Raw genomic sequence first — 19,722 nt, forward strand, 5'->3', positions numbered from 1 at the left:
AGGACATGGACCCAAGCACAAGGACCAGGGGCTCCTAGTCCGGGTCTTGTCTTGGCCACATAATTTTGGCTAAGGCAGTGATCTGCCACTTTGCTCATTTAGGAAACAGTGCCGTTGTTCCCGGAGTAGACAAAAAGAGGACCTAACATACAAGATACATAAATTCTTGAAGAAAATGCTAATGATTAAGATTACATATCACATTAGATTTGGTATATTCCTTAAGAACCTAGAAGCGATTCATCGGAAAGAATGGGGTTTTAGAGTCGTTAAAGAATAGTTAACTTTCATCCTATCTCTGTTTTCTAAAAAAAATTGTTCTTTCCCTTTTTTTAGCTCACAAAAGAAGTTCCAGGCTATGGCTATAACAACAAACTCATCTTGGCAATATCTGTGACCGTAGTAGTGATGATTTTGATCATAGTTTTCTGTCTCATTGAGGTAAGGACAACAATTAATTCAGATTCCCAGACTATATTTCTTCTTTATAATAGATTCAGAACCCACAAACTGAAAATCAAAGCCACTTTCCCACCTGTCACGACTTGATATCTCTCTTCAGTCTGGAGGACTGAGATATGCTTTGTCCTTTTATTGCAAAGTATATTCCAGGGATTTTAAAAGGAACCCCACTGCCGGGAGACATCTGTGGATTGTAACCAAGATAACAAGCCATTAGCTTGTTCTGAGACATTAGGTCTAAGAAGGCCACAGTTGACATGATAGTAAAATTTCTTCAACTCAAAAAAATTATGTCGATTCGATGCACTCACCAGTCATCCTCCTACTACCACTGATTTCTTTCCTCGTTGGCTAAAATGATGAGAGAGAAATAGTCTTCACCTCCATGGAGCTATCAGTCATCTTGGAAGAAAGGGCATGGCTTAGAGATAAAAGTGTCATCTTGTTGATTAATTAGATGTACCTACAGCTCTCTCCTCCACTTCGCAAGGCATTGTGTAAACAGGTTCAGTTAAAACCCTGCAGCTAAAATCCTGCATCAGGCTACTCAAAGCTTGTCATAATTACAGTTGCCTATTCCTGGAGCTTGCCTGTTTACCTTTTATTCAATTATGTATGAATTGAATATATATTCAATATATTTATTCAAATATACATATGCTTATTACATATATATACACACACACACACACACACACACACACACACACATTGCCATCTGTCATGGCAACCCTCCATTTCAGCCAAAGCAGCCCCTCACCATCCCCTAGTCAGACCATGCCCTTTCCTACTTTTGTTGGTGACTTTGCCCACTTGAAATTCCTTTATTTCACTCTGCTGGTGGAAGTCCCATGAGCCTTCAAAAGCCAACTCGAGTTCATCTTTCTTCACAAAGCCTTCCCCGAATACTGTAATACTCCTGGACCTAGTCCTTCTGTGAGATTGTCACCATTTGTTAGGGTCTACAGTGACGCATTCCCCTCCCCTGATAACAAAAATATGCTAAACAGTTTGTTAAAAGGCAGCTCCTCAAGAGAGAAATATCAAGGTCATGGATCAGAGCAGAGATATGTAAGGCTTCCTGGTCTCTCAGACTTGAGTAAAACCTGACTGGATGTATTAACTGCTAAGGAGAAACATGTCTGTCTTCTGGAGGGTTGGTCAGTAGTAAAAGCATAGAAATGGTGAGGAAGAGACCAACATGGGCAGTGCCCACCTAGCCTTGCCTAAGAGTAGAGATGGCACCTCAGGCAGCAGATGAGAGTCAGGCCCACCAGCCGGGCTGTGCCCGCGGGGCAGATGGATGGATCTAGCTACCTCAGTCCTTTCCATTAAACAGTGGATTCAGCTAATTACTTTTCTTCCACTTCTCTTCTCACCAAATAGCCTTCTGATTATACTTCAGTGTGCCACAGAGGCCTGTCTCCACAGGAGGTAATGCCCAATCATGTAGACACAGATGCCCTATCTATGGAACGGATGTTTTCCTTATTGTCAAGTCATGACCTGACATTCTGATTTTGATCAATCCTGTGACATTGGTAAGGTGATATTGCCTCCATGTAGAAAGAAGTACGTTCTCTCTTGATGAGATCAGAGTCTGATTTCTCAGCCTAAGAGCCTAGGAACTAGCGTGGGGTCAACTTACCATGACCTCTGGGAAGAGAAATCATTGGCCATTGTCCAGTCCGTACTCTGCATCTTCAGGTGGCCTGCAGCCTTTTGCTTTTGGGGAAGTTCTATAAACTCCTATTGCTGTTTTAAATTCCTATGTGGTTTAACCTTGTGTTTATATTTTTTTATGTGGTTTCATTATTTCTTCTCCCTACTTAGATGATACACTTCTTGAGGTCAGAGACCATGCAGTTTCTTTCCTGTAGTGGACAATAATGATGTTCAAAGGAAGAGATGAGGCATTGTGTCAATTTCACAAGGAGGAATAATGCAACCTAATATTTATGGGAAGTAGCCTACAGAGTCCAGCAATAGACAGATCCGTGGGTGCCTAGGACTTTTGAAATGTTACCTTTTAGAGGCGCCTGGGTGGCTCAGTTGGTTAAGGGTCCTACTTTGGCTCAGGTCATAATTTCATGGTTCAGGAGTTCGAGCCCTGTGTTGGGCTCTGTGCTGACAGCTCAGAACCTGGAGCCTGCTCTGGATTCTGTGTGTGTGTGTCTCTCTCTCTTTGCCCCTCTCTCACTCTTACTGTCTCTCTCTGTCACTCTCAAAAATAAATAAACATTGAAATGTTACCTTTTAGCATTCAAATCAGTGGAAGAAAATAAATAAATGGTAATAGAACAACTGCTTAATTATTTGGGAGGAAAATAACAACAGATCCCTATTTCTCACCTTAAAAAAACATATTTCAGTAAATGTAAAAAAAGAGAAACAAGAACCCGTCAAAGTATTAGAAGAAGATAGAATCAATACTTTTATAATCTTGTGGTGAGAAAAAGCTTTGTGACCTGATTGATACCACATGCAGAAACATTTGATAGATTTGATCGTCTTGTCCGATTTATGCTTGGAATAAACCAGACATCTGATTGAATCCCCACAGTCCTGTGAGGATGATATCACCATCCTTCTTTCATACATAGAAGGGGATCAGCTTAAGGCCCCTGTGGCAAAACCCAAAGCAGAACCCAGCTGTGCCTGCAGTCAGCCTGTGCTCCTATCCCACTGTTCCGTCTCCTTCACGATAAAAACACTGACAAATATTTGAAACATTGAAATTCAGTGAAAGCCCTTGAAAGGATTAATGTATTTCATATGAAGAGAGTTTTATAAATCAACAGGAAGAGGACAAACAATCCAGGGGATCAAGGGGGCAAGGACTACGATGAACAGGAGGGTGTGGACAGTCCGTCACCATATCTGCCTCATGGCTTATGGGACATGGGTCTTGTTAACAAGGCCTTTTCGCCTCATGGTATAAAAATAGTCTCTGATATTTTCTTCTGTACTCTTATAATATTTGTTGTGATTTATTTATTTTTAATCTGTACGGAATCTGTGTGGTGCTTTGGTACGGTCGAGGTAGGGGATCTAACTTTTTTCCCTTACGTAAAGATCCAGTTACTTTAAAATCTTTTATTGAATGGTTCATTCTTTCTTCATGGATCTAAAATACCATTTATATCTGGACTCTATTCTATCAATCTGGTTTTCTTTTCCTGTATCAGTATCACGCTACATACTTAACTGCAGTTGCTCTGTAAGAACGTATTTTATTTATTTATTTTTTTTTTTTAAATTTTTTTTTTAATGTTTATTTATTTTTGAGACAGAGACACAGCATGAGCAGGGAAGGGGCAGAGAGAGAGGGAGACACAGAATGTGAAGCAGGCTCCAGGCTCCGAGCTGTCAGCATAGAGCCCGACGCGGGGCTCAAACCCACGAACCGCGAGATCATGACCTGAGCTGAAGTCGGACGCTTAACCGACTGAGCCACCCAGGCGCCCCTGTAAGAACGTATTTTAATGTCTGCTCTGTGATCTTCTTTTTCATACAGTTTGTAGCTATGCTTGCACATTTTCTCTACCAAATGTCAGCTGGCCAGTTTTTGTTTAAAAAACTGTCTTGGGATTTGAATGGGATTGCCTTGACTTTGTAGGTTAATTTGAAGGGAACTGACATCTTTACACTATTCTAGGAAAATAGTGTCTCACATCATGTATTCGTTTCTTCTTAATGTCCTTCAGAAGAGCTTTAGTGTTTTCATCTCATAGGTCTTACCCATTCTTTGCTAAGTTTATTCCTAGGTACTTTATGCCTTTTTATTGATAATTGTAAATGGGATAATTCTTCCGTTTTTTGATTAATTATTTATGGGACATAGGAAAGTCATTGAGGTTTACATGTTGATCTCTTGATTTTATATCTAGCCATCTTACTGAATTCTCATATTTCTTCCAGTAAAATTTTAGTTGATTCTCTTGGGCCTTTTAGTTTGTCTGTAATTTCGTATGCAAATACGTCTTAGTTCTTCCTTTCCACGACTCCATTTTTTCCCAGTGCATCAGTTAGGACCTCCTCAACACCAATGAATAGCAGCAGTGATAACAGACATCCTACTCTTGTCCTTGACTTTAAAACAGTGCTGCTGTTTAGGTTTCTGGTAGACACTTTTCTTTTCCTCCTCCCAAGAATTTTTATTAGGAATTATCTGTTGACTGTTATCTGAGACAGTCAGTAAAATGTATTACCAGCTGCACACAAGTTAGGTCTTATTGAAGAGTCAAAGGACTATTAAACAAATTCCTGTCCTAGGAAAAGTTATCCTCTCACTGGGTAGAGAAGACCTAAAATGCAAAGGAATGAATAAAGATTTGGAGGGAGTGGTTATTGTGATGGGTAACTTGATCATGTTTTCCTCCAAAACAGATTCATTCTCATACAACAGCAGCCAAGGAAGGTAAAGAAGGAAGCTCAAGGTAAATATTAGTCTGGCAATCGTTAAAGTAGAATTTTAGAACTAGATTTTCAAACTCATCTATTTCAATCCCCTTGTTTTACAGCCAGGAAACTACCAAAGGCAGAAAGAATACATATTTGGCCTAATGCTTTGCCTGGACCCAGCAAAGTTAGCTGCCCAGCCAAACCCGAGTTAGAATGGGACTGGCACAGAGCACCTGCTCACTAGACCTTTAAAGAAAGATCGTGGGGGGACGGGGGTGGAAATGTTCAGACCCGTTCCTGCTGACGGTGGGCATCAGGCCTGGCCACAGACCTTCTCAGAGGCTCTGGAGAAGGGATAGGGAGGGCCAAACGTCGTGGGGTGAAGGGGCTAGTCTTCAAGCATGATGGAAGGTGGAATACATGAGTCCCTCCTGTAAAGTGGGGGGGAAACTTCCTTCTTCCTCCTTCTGGTTTTCGAGGCCCCGCTCTCCATTCCCTTTATCCAGACCCAATAGAATTTGAACTGGGAGAGACCTTAATCATTTATCTCTTCCTTTTATACTAATGAGATGGAGAAGGAGAAAAGGAAGATGTCTTGCCAGACGGTTGTATCACTAGTACCACTAGAACCAGAAAGAAGATGGTTCCTTTCCAGTTGGGCACGTCTCTGACTACACTGTTCTTGGGCTGTGAACTGCATTTTATGTCACAACTCAGTGCACACATACCGTATAGACATAAGTACCTTCTAAAACAAACTTACCATACACTCTGATTCTTTCTGTTCTGTTTTTTTAAAGTTTATTATTTATTTGAGGGGGGGTGCAGCAGAGAGAGAGAGAGAGAGAGAGAGAGAGAGAGAGAGAGAGAGAGAATCCCAAGCAGGTTCTACACTATCAGCACAGAGCCAGACACAGGGCTCAATGTCACAATCTGTGAGATCATCACTTGAGGCAAACTCAAGACTTGGGCTGCTCACCTGACTGAGCCATCCAGGTACCCCCTATGCCGTTTGTATTCAAAAAGAGTATTTTGTGTTTTAGCGCTAGCCGTGTGTTTTAAGGTGATTTCACGACTCACTCATTCATCTGCCTGCAGTGTGAAAGTCAGTGAGCTAGATAACTGCTGGTTGGACTCAGGCATTCACTCGGTGCGATTCATCTTGTAAGGTAATGCAGCTAGGAAAATAGAAACACCTCCCCACCCGCCAGCAAATGATGCCTGGGAGGCTAAGCCTGGCGGGGACTGATGTACAATGCTTCTGGAGAGAGTTAGGTGCTTCTGCCGTGTGGTCACCCAGTTTGTTGACTGCACAAGGGCACTTGGCCAAGGGCCAGAAGGTGAGCAGGGTGAAAATCCTGCCTATACTTCATGTCAAGTTACATACAAAGGTCTCCCAGGGCCACTGTGGGGCCATTATGGACAGACACAGGAAAATTCTGAAAGCCCAGCATGTATGGAATTATTTCTGAGATCCCGGGTCTGTGTTGATTTTGCCTGCTAATAAGACTGGAGAAATACATTGTGAGAGGCATGGAAAATGGTACGAATCACTAATTGTCTGTGTGTGTGTTTCCTTCAAGGGGCTTCTTTGGATCTCTGCTGCGTAAGAGATGCTCAAAGGAAAGTGACAATCAGGTAAATCTGAGGAGGATAAAGTACCGTGGCTGGAGAAGGCAGGGGAAACAGACCTAACATTGTCCTTTCTGTTTTCTAGGAGGGCTTTTTCTGGAGAAGGCGGCCACTTTGGCTTAGGGACATGTACAGACCTCTCAATGCCACACGCAAGAAAAACATGGCACAGAAGCTACACAAGGATTGTTCTGATGAAGATGAGATTTTCCACATGGAACTAGGGTACGTGATTGGGGAAGATTTTCTCTAAAATGGGGAAATTATGAAGAGTTGAATTGTTCCTTTCGAGAGTCAAAGCCTTGGCATTCTTCTCCTTTTCCCAGGGAGGCTGGCAAAGCCACAGCAGAGAAGGCCACAGATTCCACTACTGAAGAGCTGGGTGACGAGAGCGAGACACTATGTGAGGTTGTCACAGAGTGAACGCCGTCCTGCCTCAGGCCACCTACAAAGTTTACTTTCCGATACTGGCTTCTCAGCATTGCTTGTCAAATACTCCTTTTTCTCATATTGAAATGTATAAATCCGTAACCAATTCTAGCCACGTGGTGAGGAATTAAAACGTAAACAGTTCAATATTTATCTACAGACAACAGGGGCCACAGGCGAGAGAAGCAGGACTGAAGCCAGAGTCCCTCGTGGTAGCCAGTATTTCCACAAGACACAGTCTGGGCAAAGTAGGGTGAATGGGGCGTCTTTCCCTCATTTCCCTGATACAGTCAGTCTCTGGAAACTGGAGAACGTATCTTCAGGGGGCTTAGACTATTAAGTTAATTAACAGCTTATTCTGGTGCTCTCTCCCCTGGCTCACCAAATACCAGTTATTCACAACGCGCACAACAGCAGAGCTGTTAACTTATGACCTCCCAGACGCTAAGTCGTGCTTGCTGTCGGAACACAGTCTGTCAGGCCCCTCCGCTTTTGCCAGCCACACTCGGGGGCTCTGCTTGGCCGGCGGGCCGCCCCTCCGCCCCCTGGCTCCCTCCCGCCAGTCCGTGGAGCGCGCACCGCCTCGCCGTCCTTCCTACCCTCTTCCGTGGGCCTCTCGTCTGCGCTTGGCTCCGGAGACTCCGTTCTGCTAATCCTCTGGCGGTTTTCTGGGTTATTTAGGCAGGTGTGGGTGGAATCTAAGTGATCAGCAGGATGTGCGGTGAGCCCAGCGTCCTCCTATGCCGCCATCTTCCCTCTCTCCTTGCCAAAATAATTTCTAAAAGAAAATACTCCAGAGTAATTAACACGCGTTATCTACCCAAGGAATGGAACAAATAGGAAGTTCAGGTTCTAAGGAGCTGCCTTGTTTGTGCCATTGGCCCCACGCTAGCTCTTTATTAATTGCACCACCTGGGATGCTGATAGCTGTGGAAAGTAGAAAGTTGGCATTTACTGCATTGGAATATTCCCCACAAGGTTGCCAGTGATTCTCTTATTTATTCTGTTCATTCCTTTCCTACCTATTCAAGGATCTGAACTGTGTTTCTTCACAGAAATTTCCAAGGAAACTCTATTTGTTACATTGATGAAAATGTATGGAAGGGATACCGTTGGGCTGAGAAACTGTGAGTATATTCTCTCCAAATACGAATACAAAAAAAAAAAAAAAAAAAACAAAACAAAACTGCATTCTCAGGTCCTTCTTGGTGCAGAACTTTGAAGTCAGTAGCTCTGAGGAAAGGTGTTTCCCCTTCCATATCCCAACTCAACCTCTACCGATTGCAGTTCTGTGTTAATTTTTTTTTTTTAACGTTTATTTATTTTTGAAACAGTGAGAGACAGACCATGAACGGGGGAGGGTCAGAGAGAGGGAGACACAGAATCTGAAACAAGCTCCAGGCTCTGAGCTGTCAGCACAGAGCCCGACGCGGGGCTCGAACTCTCGGACCGCGAGATCATGACCTGAGCTGAAGTCGGCCGCTTAACCGACTGAGCCACCCAGGCGCCCCATCTGTGTTTATTTTAAAAATTAAATTTGGCAGGTTCCCTTTAAAATTAGAATCAATTTTGGGGCGCCTGGGTGGCGCAGTCGGTTAAGCATCCGACTTCAGCCAGGTCACGATCTCGCGGTCCGTGGGTTCGAGCCCCGCGTCAGGCTCTGGGCTGATGGAGCTTGTTTCCGATTCTGTGTCTCCCTCTCTCTCTGCCCCTCCCCCGTTCATGCTCTGTCTCTCTCTGTCCCAAAAAAAAAAATTAAAAAAAAAAAAAAACTTTAAAATTAGAATCAATTTCAACTTATTTTCCATTATACAAGCAATACATGATTATAGTCTCAATATATAAAAATGAAATAACAGGGGGGCCTGGGGGGCTTATTCGGTTAAGTGTCCAACTTCGGCTCAGGTCATAATCTCAACGGTTCGTGGGTTCAAGCCCCACGTTGGGCTCTGTGTTGACAGCTCAGAGCCTGGAGCCTGCTTCGGATTCTGTCTCCCTCTCTCTCTGCCCCTCTCCTGCTCATTCATTCCCTCTCTCTCTCTGTCTCAAAAACAAATAAACATTAAAAAAATTTTTTTGATGAAATAACAGATATAGTGAACACCTGCCTTATGTTCTAATCCACCCACTGCTGGGATAGCCACTACTCTGGATTTAGTATATATCCTTCCAGACCTTTTTCCATGCATTTGCCTACATACATATTTACAGCAAAATAGGTTTGTTGTGTGATTTTCTTATCTTTTTTTTACATAAATTGTAACATCCTACAACTCGTTTCTTTTGCTTCGTGGTATGTCTTAGACTATTTTTCTTCCAGTACATAGAGGGTTACCCCATCCATGCAAGCTGCTGCATAATATTCCATAGTATGAGTGTATTACGATTTAATAATTCCCCTCTTGATGGATATTTAGGCTGTGTCCAGTTTTCTTATTACATGCATTGCTGCATGGACCACCTCTTACATGCATCTTTGTGTACGTGGGTAGGTATTTCTGTAGAATAGATCCCTGGAAATGGAATTGCTGGGATGAAGACGATGTCGATATATACAATTTTAATTGCCCTCAAAAAAGTTGTGCCAATTTACACACCAATCCATACACCATGACAGCATTCATTTCCTCCTACCCTCCCACTCTTGGATATTCTCCATTTCTTGGCTGATCTGGTGGGTGAATAAAATGGGTCCCTTCTGAATTTGAATTTTTCTGATTACTTATACATTTAAATATCTCTGTATGTTTCCTGGGCATTTGTGTTTCTTGTCTGAATTTTCTGTCCTTTGCCAATTTTTTTGTGATCTTTTTTTTTAAATTGACTTGTAGGAAAAGTCAGTGTAGACACAAGTAATTTTGGAAACAATATTATACTCAAAGTAATTGACTGGCATTTTTCATGACAGATTGTGTGTCGTATCATTAGTTCAACTTGGGTAGATAAGTCATACATGACTTCTGAATTAATAATAAAAGACATAACAGTCATAGTAATTTAGATGTAGGGATTATGATCCCCCTGAAGTAGATTCCCCCCTGCCCCTTAGTCTGATAACCTTACTGGTAAATAACGAATGGTAGAATAAGGTAGTTGTTTTCTTATGAATTTTATGAATTTCTTAAATACTATATATAGTTTATATTTTCTCATGATAGTATCTAACTTGGAGATCTTATTTCCCAAACTTGTAAGAAAAATGAAAGTAATTTGGCACAAGAAACAAGAGAGAGTGGAGAGAGTGGGTAGGCTGAGGGACAGGGCTAGGAGAAAAACTTTGAATTGTGTATTATATACCTTTGGAATTCTGAGCCATGCAAATATATATTACCTATTAAAAAAATAAACTGAAATTAAAAAAATATTTTTTGAAAAGCATGTATTTGGTAGTTTATATACTAGAACATGAATCTGGTAAGATTTGATGATTCTTAAAAAATTTTTAAATGTTTATTTATTTTTGAGAGAGAGAGAGAGAGAGAGAGAGAGAGAGAGTGAGCGAGCAGGGAAGGGGCAGAGAGAGAGGGAGACACAGAGTCCAAAGCAGGCTCTAGGCTCCGAGCTGTCAGCACAGAGCCTGATGTGGGGCTCGACCCCACAAACTGTGAAATCATGACTTGAGCCAAAGTCAGACACTTAACCAACTGAGCCACCCAGGTGCCCCAAGATTTGATGATTTCTAATTCAGCTTGAGGGTTATGCCTTGTAAGACAGAAGTTTTTAACTATGGGTCAATAGTCCCCTGGGGCAGGATTTTTAACCTTTTTTTGTATATATCAATTTTTTTAAAATTTTTTTTAACATTTATTTATTGCTGAGAGACAGAGCATGAACAGGGGAGGGGCAGAAAGAGAGGGAGACACAGAATTGGAAGCAGGCTCCAGGCTCTGATCTGTCAGCAGAGAGCCCAATGTGGGGCTCGAACCCACGAACCATGAGATCATGACCTGAGCTGAAGTTGGACACTTAACAGACTGAGCCACCCAGGCACCCTTCTATATATCTATTGATGATCTGCAGAAGCTTATGTTCTTGGGATAATGTTTTCAAATGTATAATAAGTTAAAATGTATAGGAAAAGGAAATTATGTGGAAATAGAGTTTTCAAAAATTTTTTAAAAAGATTAGTGATATAGCAATAAATCTGCTTCTGTTAGAATATTAAATAACAAAATATAATGGTAGGCCTACTAACTATTATGACTTCAAGGTACTGATGAGAATAAATGATATTTTGAGATATCCACGCCAAATATGTGATATGAAAATATCTGATTTCTGCTGGGGACCAAATTAACTATGCTAATCTGTGGTTTGTTGCCTACATTCATAATGGAAGGAAATGCTAATTCTAGTTAGAGGTTTGTGAAAATAGAGATGTGATTTTATTTTCCATCCAAGTTTGGCACCCACAAATTCAGTCCATTCTATTCACGGACCTGAGCCCTAAAGGGATGGTCTGCAAATTGAAATCGCATGCACACCTTTGCACGTATTCAAGAAAGTGCAGTTTTCTAGGGAAAGGGTCCATTCCATAGCTTTTATGAAATTCTCAAAAGGTTCTTGTCTCAAAAGATTGAGTCACAAATTGGGGTGGAGGTGGAGAAAGACATTAGTTTTCCTGTGAAGTTGTACTCATTCTCATAAACGATGATAAATGAATGATTTGTTTTCATTAAAAGTAGTATATTTGCAAATTGATACCTGTCACTTTCTGAATTCATTCAACAAATATTTAGGGAGCATCTCCTATGTCCCAGGAACTGTTTTACATGCCAGGGATATAAGCTCAAGAACAAAACTGACCAAATATCCCACTTGTCAAGGGGTTTACAAATATATAATATAAAAACAAATATGTAAATATAATAAATACATATAATTTCAAGTATTGGTAAGAAATCAGTGGCCAGATCTCTCAAGTTTTCTAATTTATTTTGTTTTTAATTTTTTTTAACGTTTTATTTTTATTTTTGAGACAGAGAGAGACAGAGCATGAATGGGGGAGGGGCAGAGAGAGAGGGAGACACAGAATTGGAAGCAGGCTCCAGGCTCTGAGCCATCAGCCCAGAGCCCGACGCGGGGCTCGAACTCACGGGCCGCGAGATCGTGACCTGAGCTGAAGTCGGCCGCTTAACCGACTGAGCCACCCAGGCGCCCCTCAAGTTTTCTAATTTATTCAACGACCATTTCTGCTGCTCATAGACTGAGTTTTTTTACTAATGATAATACTTTTCATTCATATAATCTTGAGTTGGTTCTTTTTATTAGATGTACTGTTTACCTCTGTCTGAGGATATATTAATGATGCTATTCTAAATTTTTTGTACTGTTTATTTTTGAGAGAGAGAGAGAGAGAGTGAGAGACAGAGTGCAAGTTGGGGAGGGGCAGAGAGAGAGGGAGACACAGAATCTGAAGCAGGCTCCAGGCTCTGAGCTGCAGCACAGAGCCCAGTGCAGGGCTTGAACCCATGGACTGCAACCTGAGCCGAAGTCGGTTGCTTAACCGACTGAGCCACGCAGGTGCCCCATTAATGTTGGTATTCTCAAATCCTTTTGTGTTTTCTCTGTTAACTGTGTCATTGACTATAAGCTGTTATATTTGTTTTTTATTTTCTGTCCTGAATAGAATTGGCTTTCTCACTCCATTTGGTCATTCCTGAGTGCAATTTATCTTTGTAGTTGAGATTTGACTTGCTTCTGGTTTCTGCTCCTAAGGAAGAGGTGAAATGAACCACGGGGCTTGTTATTGGTGACAGGTCCCCCTGAGAGTTAAAGAAGAGGTGGGAGGTGACTTCTAATGGCTAGTCAGAGTGTATACCCTTCCTCCAGGGCTCTGGGACCCTGCCCCCTTCTAACACCAATGGCTCCTGCCTGGAAGAAAACACCCTTTGCTGCCAGATCCAAGGAGGAAGGATGTGGGGTTGATGTGCTGTCCTTGGTCCTACTGCAGTATCCCAGCTAATCACCCTGTAGGTGGCTCCAAGGCATTTCTGGTGGGGAGTGTTTGTGGAGCTACTCCCTTGGCTTTGAGCTAAGGTTGTGGATTTTCTAATTGTATCTTTTCTAATCATTCTTAGGGACTTTGGTGGAGTTTGCAGTTTGGTAGAGACTTGGCATGTTTCAATCTGCCAGCTTGAAATAGCACCACCTCTTAGGAAGGCAATTTTGTACCCCTGTTAAATCCTGGAGAAACTTAGGCAAATGTGTACTAGGATATAAACAGAAAAATGTTCAAAGCAGCACTGTTTATAATCACTAAAAATTAGAAAAATCGAGTATCCACCAACAGTAGAATGAACAAATAGCGTTACACGGGTGTTTACTCTATACTTATTAAACTGAGCATTTATGTTATGTGCATTTTATGCACATTTTTAGTTCTCACAGGTATTTTTTAGTTGGGGAAAAAAATTAGATGGCTTTACTTGTAGCACTGATATGGTTATAAATAGGGCTTCCACAATAAAATTTGGGAAAAGAGAGGAGGAGGTGGCAGTTCTGTCCATGTTTTTGCCACTCAGGGCTGGGTTCTAACAGAGATTTTGTGATCCAGAGAGTAGGCATTAAATGTACATTTTGGTGTGAAGAGTGGATAGGGGTGTGTGTGTGTGTGTGTGTGTGTGTGTGTGTGTGTGTGTGAGAGAGAGAGAGAGAGACAGAGAGAGAGAGAGAGAGAGAGAGAGAGAGAGACAAAGGAGTATGTGAGAAGAAAATATTTGAATCAAACAGCAGAGATCGCCATCCCTACATTAAATAAGAATTAGTGTATTTGGTGGCACCATTACCCAGGTTTCTCTCACATCTAGCGGTCCTGTGTTGCAAATAGTTGTAGTTATTTTGCATTTTGACCCAGAAATGACCTTTTCATTTTGCAGAATTCTCAGTGAAAATTATCTGACCGAATTACGTAAAGACACATTTGAAGGCCTGCTATCCCTCCAGTATTTGTAAGTTAATCAGTTCATCATTTATTATGAGTTTTTAGTTATATTATTTATTAAAAAATACGGGGTTCAAATTAGATAATTGCAACAATTTCTTCTAACAGTAGAATTCTGTAATTCTCTGTATTAAATTCTATAACTCTGTAAGTCTGTGGGGACCCAGCCCATCTCTAGCATTAAATACCTCCTATGCATTTTCAACTTTTTAATTTTATAGACAAGATATAGGAAAAAGCCCTTCAGTTGTAGAGGAAAAGGAGTAATGAGGTCTGAGCAATTATGGACACCCATATGAACCTTGTTATGTAAGTGTTCGTATACCATCTGCTTTTATTTATATTTATTATTTATGGCCCATGGATCAGATCCTGTGTATGGTCTGTCTTGATACAACCTATGAGTTCAGAATGATTTTCATGTTCTTAAAGGGCTGTAAAAGAGAAAAGAAGAGAAAGAAACAGAGAATATGTGACAGAGACCATATATGGCCTGCAAAGCCTAAAATATTTGCTGTCTGGCCTTTACAGAAAAGGTTTGAAAAAGTTGGCTTGGTAAAATGAGAGGAATTGAAGTTAACCTCAAATTGTCACCTACAAGACAAGAAAATATAGAACACTGACATTAATTTGAATGCCATTAACCCAGAATTTTTAAATAATTTAATCTAAATCAAATATTTAAATATTAAATATTTAAGCAGGTGAATTATGTAAGCAGTATTACCAAGTACATATTAAATTATCAAGAGAACAGATTCAGGATTTCAGTGTGGGAAATTTTATTAGTTTATTTTTATATTATTATTTTTTATGTAATTTATTGTTAAGTTAGCTAACATACAGTGTGCTCTTGGCTTCAGGAGCAGATTCCTATGATCGGTGTGGAAATTCTTATGCCACCATAAAAATAGATGTTTAAAATGATGGTTAAGGGGTTGGGGCTCCTGGGTGGCTCAGTTGGTTGGGCGTCTGACTTTGACTCAGGTCGTGATCTCACAGTTTGTGGGTTCGAGCCCCGTGTCGGGCTCTGTGCTGACAGCTCAGAGCCCGGAGCCTGTTTCAGATTCTGTCTCCCTCTCTCTGCCCCTCCCCCACTCATGCTCTGTCTCTGTCTCTCTCAAAAATAAATAAACATTAAAAAAATGATGGCTAAAGGGCACGTGGCTGTCTCAGTCATTAGAGTCTGCAACTCTTGATCTCGAGGTTGTAGGTTAGAGCCCCATGTCAGGTATAGAGATTACTTAAAAAAAAATGAAATCTTTAAAAATATAATGATGGTGAAGTGGTATAGTTAGAAATGTTTACACTAAACAAACATCAGAAATGCCTCTAACTTCGCTAATTACAGAATAAACATCTCTCCAGCCTCATTGTCAAGGAAGAAATGTTTGCATAGATCTCTGTACATTAGACATACAGAGATACTAATGTTCTTTGCTATGGAGGTTCAGTGTTTATTCTTTGCCCATGCCATCCAAAGCTGTGTATTTCATTAATCCTTTTTTTAAATTTTTTTTAATGTTTATTTATTTTTGAGAGAGAGAGAGAGACAGAGTATGAGCAGGGTAGGCACAGAGAGAGAGGGAGACACAGAATCCGAAGCGGGCTTCAGTCTCTGAGCTGTTGGCCCAGAACCCGATGCGGGGCTCGAATTCATGAGCAGTGAGATCATGACCTGAACCGAACGAAGTCAGATGCTCAATCGACTAAGCCATCCAGGCGCCCCTCATTAATCCTTATTAATGATGTGCTTTAGAAAATAGATTCTTGTTGCAAATGTGGAAGGCTTAAGAGTAGTGAGTAAAAAGAATCTCATATGACACTAAAAATAGTCCTTCAAATTATCAAACCTTCCAAGTCTTAGGGGACAACCACTTTGTATTGGTCTTCTTGGCTACCTCTGCCATCTGGGCTCCAAACGTTACAAACACAGTTTGGAGAAAAACAAAAGAGACAAACTGCACAATGGATTGGGCCTTTCATTATTTGTACTATGAGGTACTTTGTAAGCCAATTATTTCATGTTAGGTGAAGTGTTCTCATTCATTCATTCAAAAAAAAATGTGAATCAAAACCTAAAAAAGAATGTGACAGGCCCTATGCCCAGTACCATAGGCACGCAGATGGTTAAGACAGGCTTCCCACCCTTGTAGGAACTCATGATTTCACAGGGAAAATAAACAGAAGCTTCAACCATAACGCATAAGCACTAAATGAATGATGAAGCACTGACAAAGTGCAGAAGAGGGAGCCACAAAGTCATAAAACCACATTTCTTTTCAGTCATTTTGCTCCTTGTACTCACTACCCAGCTGTTAATTTATTTTATAAATATTTGAGTTTGTTCTTTGTCCATGCATCCGTTTTAAACACAGTAGACAACGCAGATGAGCAAGACTAGTCCATACTTTCATGGAGTTTATGCCCAGAGGAAATGGAATGCCAGAATCACTATATTAAGAAGAAATTGGGGCACCTGACCGGCTGAGTCAGTAGAGCATGCGACTCTTGATCTCAGGGTCGTGAGTTCAAGCCCCAGGTTGGGCGTGGAGTCTACTTTACAAAATTCAAAGAAGGAGAAGAAGGAGGAGGAGGAGAGGGGGAGGGGAAGAAATGGATCTGGGCAATGAGAAGTATAAGTTGTTTTTGGAACATAGAAGAGGGGGGAAGACTTCAAGTTGGATCAGGGAAGTTACTAGAGAAATGCTGTTTGAACAGAACCTTGAATGGCTATGACGTATCATCAGATAGACATCTTGGGAAGAATATGCTTGCAAAATAGAGTGAGTGAAGGGCAAAATGCAGGAGAAATTTCTTTGGGTATCTGTAGAGTAGGAAACTAGAGCCAGATTTAGGATTTTGAAGGCCTTGGATAATATGCCAAGCTACCGTGTTATCACAGTTGTGCTCTAGGACAAACTTTAGACTGCACCAGGGTAACTTGGAGGCCTTGTCAGAACACAGGTTCCACCTCCACAGTTCCTGATTCACTCAGTCCGGAGTAGAGCTGAGAATTTGCATCTTGAGTAAGTTCCCAAGTGACTCTGATATTTGAGAACGACTCCTGGAGAATAAATCTGGTGACTGTGTGCAGTATAGATTAGAATGGGAGAGACCAGAGATGACAATGCCAGTCAGAAGATGGTGGTACCCATGTAGGTGGAAAGTGAGGGACTCAGCTGAAATCAATGGAAATAAGAGGGTCAACTATAATCAAGGATGGGTGTTTCCAAATAAAAATCCAGTACCATGTTGTTTTTTTGTTGGCCCCACTTGCAACTGAAGCAGTTGATAAATTCATAGACCGTTTGGGCAATGTACAACCAAAAATAAATTTCTATTAATATGATAATCTAATTCTGAGTTCGTTCAAAGTTAGGTATTGATTAGAGGAGTAACTTCTTTTCAAGTTAAATGAAACGGTACCTTTTATCTCTTCTGGTATTGACTTGGTGTCGAGAAATAGAACTAAACCAGGAAGGTGTGCTAATGTGAGAATATCCCTTTTAATATTAGAAATTATATGTGGAGATCACAACTTTGAGCTCATAATTTAGAAATTGATGAGGCCACAAAAAGTCATTTAATCAATTCTTCTGCTCTCAGGAAAGATTACTTCCAAGATCTATCAAGATCTATAGTTGTATGTTTTATGTATGAAGATCACAAAGGTGAGACTCTTAAGAAAGGTGAGGGCAGGGTTAGGGGCTCTGGAAGGTTCAAATAACAATTCCTAATACTCAGAGTTTAGCCAAAAGCTACTTATTCAATACTATCATCCTACTAATTAGATAGCTTATGGCTAATTGAGGCAATATTTTCCTTTTCCTTTTCCTAGAGATTTATCCTGCAATAAAATACAATCTATTGAAAGACGTACATTTGAATCACTACCTTTTTTGCAGTTTATGTAAGTTACAAATATAATTTCATTATATTTGGAATTTTTATTAAACTTCATTGTAAACCTCTTTGTTATTCATTTTGAATGAATGAAACTTTATTAGTCGAAAGCTACTAAAATTATGTAGCAAATCTTTTTTGTCTGTGGCAAAGTTTGGTGTGAGAGTTATTATAGAGATCAGAGTGAATCGTTCTCTGCCAGGGTGATTTTGCATCCAGGTGACACTTGGTAGTGTCTAGAGACATTTTTGATTGTCAGACTGTAGATGTGCTCCTGGCCTCTAGTGGGTGGAGGCCAGGGCTGCTGTCACACCCTACAGTTCACAGGGCAGCACCCCCCCCCCATAACAAAGATTATCCAACCATAAATCTCAACAGTGCTAAAGTTGTGAAACATTTTTCTAGAGAAATAAACTTACTTCTCTAGAAAAAAATACTTACTTAACACAAGTATTTATTGAGCATTTACTGATTTGTATCTAATGCACCACATGTATAAACATGAAAGTATAAATCTTTCATGCAAATATTTTTTTAAAAAGGCAAGTATCTTTCATAGTGAGATTTCTTTAGTGTATGGAGAGAGTATTGTGGTTATGTTTCATTATCTATAAATTAGAATCACTGCCAAAGGATAAATATTCTGAAAATATCTTGTTTTTCTTCTTCGTTTGTGTCTTGTTTTTTTTGTTTTTGTTTTTTTTTTTTTGTTTTTTTGGTGTGTGTAGAAATCTTGGTTGCAATTTACTCACCGAACTGAGCTTTGGAACATTTCAGGCCTGGCATGGAATGCAGTTTTTACACAAGCTGTAAGTGAAATAGAAAATGAATACATGTTAAAAAAAAAAAAAAAACTACATGTAAAAATATCATAGAGTGACTGGTTAGGTGTGTGTTAATAAACCCAGTATGAATTCTGGAAAGTAGGTCTTAAAATCCATTTTTTTTTTTCAAATGAGGAAACTAAGGTACAAAGAGGCCAAGAGACTTGTCTTAACTCCTAAATGGCACTCTCTGCCCTCCCTCGTACCCAGCTTTGTGTGGGCAATGAAAGCCCCAAGCAAGTAACACCCAAGTCAGTATTATCATGGGAATTCGTGACAGTGATGCTTCCCCAAGGTGTGCATGGTCCTTGAAATCCACTTTTGAATTTAACTTTGATTCCGGCTCATGTGCAAGTTTCCTATGCAAAAGAGAACTTCAAAGAACTTAGTTTAGCACAGAGTTCTCCAGGCAGCAAAAGGTGTGGGTGCTTCCTCAGCCATCAGGAAAGCAGAAAGAACTCCTGAAAACCTGCCACAGGGCACTGCTCTCCATGTGCTTTCTTTCCTGACCTCTCTTCAATTAAGAAGTGTGTTATTCCCTTTCAGCCGGAACATTCTGTGATTTCTCTGTAAAAAAGCAAATCATACTGGGCATGTTCAGTGGCCTGAGGGGGATGTTTAGACTCAAGGTTGAAGACCCTCCTCTAAAGCAGACGCTGGAAAAGACTGTCTTACTGTCTTGTGGTTCAGAAATCCGATTGCACAGCTTATCTTCCGTTAGATGAAAGTGTTTACGGTGTGTCTGGAGCTGGAGTAAGTTCCTGCGGGTGCCCAAGAGCAGGGGCCTCCTCTCTCCTCTCATTAATTTGCTGATGCCTAACTTGGGGAAAGGATACTGAAGGTCAGTTTTTTGTTTTGCCAGCATGCCAGAGAACGGGCTCATTGAGTTTCTCCACCAAGAGGTTTTAGTGGTGTCAATATAATGTCTTAAAACTCACCACCTCTACTAAGCATCTTATAACACCAAGAGTCTCTTCTAAGAATCTGAATTTCATAGTCATGTAGGCAATACAGGACAAAATAGGGTGGAATCCGTTGATAACAATGAATGAATTCATTGAAAAACAATCCGTGCCACGCGCACTCTATGTCGACCATGTACTAAGTACTGGGGGTACAAAG

At 40.7% G+C, this 19,722-nt stretch overlaps 1 pseudogene; it reads left to right on the top strand.

The window, feature by feature from the left end:
• LOC124513580 (leucine-rich repeat-containing protein 37A2-like) overlaps nucleotides 1-19,722 on the top strand; it is an 83,255-nt pseudogene that overhangs the window by 35,769 nt on the left and 27,764 nt on the right.

The sequence above is a fragment of the Lynx rufus genome, unplaced genomic scaffold (assembly GCF_022079265.1).
Source record: "Lynx rufus isolate CCGP_SWC_20201006 ecotype Redwood Valley unplaced genomic scaffold, mLynRuf1.p SCAF_18, whole genome shotgun sequence".
Lineage (NCBI taxonomy): Eukaryota > Metazoa > Chordata > Mammalia > Carnivora > Felidae > Lynx > Lynx rufus.